The sequence below is a fragment of the Corylus avellana genome, chromosome ca2 (genome assembly GCF_901000735.1).
Source record: "Corylus avellana chromosome ca2, CavTom2PMs-1.0".
Classification (NCBI taxonomy): Eukaryota; Viridiplantae; Streptophyta; class Magnoliopsida; order Fagales; family Betulaceae; genus Corylus; species Corylus avellana.
Genome location: NC_081542.1, coordinates 5,448,507 through 5,449,693, shown reverse-complemented (window position 1 = coordinate 5,449,693; position 1,187 = coordinate 5,448,507).

Below are 1,187 nucleotides of genomic sequence, written 5' to 3'. Positions count from 1 at the left end.
CAGCATAATATGGTAAGAAATCTTTGAGTTATGCTACACATTTTGGGATTAATTTTGGAATTGATTTTCTTGGTTTTAGGGTGTTAGAAACCCTTTAGGGTTCCCAATATTTAAATGAAATAATGAAATTGGATCTCTAGCTTTGGGAGCTGGATATAAGAGCATTCACATGCATTGAGCTCTTCAAAATTTATCTAAATTTAACTCTAAAAATCTACTTTAGTTGATTTAAATAGCCACTTTTCAAAATCACTAAACATCAAACTCACTAAATATTTATCTACTTTAATTAAATATTATATTTTATTGGTTGAAACCAACTTTTGGACTCTTTGTATTAAAAATCTACTTTAGCATAAAAAAGAAGAAGTTTGAAATAAAAAAAATAAAAAAAATTAAGAAATAAATAACTTTCTATTTTAGGCTCTTTGTATTTAATGAGTATTCAAGCATGGAGTTTAACATTGAGTGGAGTGTTTGTTAAATGACATGTTTTGTTAAAATTATAGAAAAAAATCCAAAAATAATAATCTCAATGTGAGTGTTCTCAGTGCTTTAATATATATATAAATTTTGAAATGAAATCTAACTCCATGCAATATTGCACTTGTCCATGTCAGATGTCGGCCATTGGCGGACACAACCATTTGGAAGCAATCCTTCATTTCATCTCTATCTTATCTTCATGATTCTTGAATGGCTGTTTCTATCAGTTTTTGCTTTTGTTTGTAGAAATGTCTTCCAAATCTTTCCCGGTAATAAAGTGAGGTTTGATGTGATTGATTCCTGAACTCCACTTTCTACGGTTTTATTATTCCTCTCTCAACTACTTTTATTTTTATTTTTATTATTATTTGTTTAATAATGGTGATGGAGATACACAACTAATTCCCTTATAGCTCGCTTAAAAAAAACAAAAAATAAAAAATAAAAATAAAAATTCCCTTATAGCTCAACTATTTAGAAGAAGAAAAAAAACAAATTATACTCTCTCAAATGATCACTTATTATTAGTGTCTTAAAGTAAATTAAATATTTTATAATGGTTTTAAAGGTATTAAAGGGAGTAATAACGACTAAGGAATAGAGAAACCCTAGCCATCTCTTTTCTCTCTAGCCACTAGAGAGAAAAGCGAAACCCTTCAGCCACATAGGGGAGGAGGGTTGGCCGTTTGGCTGCCTCCCTC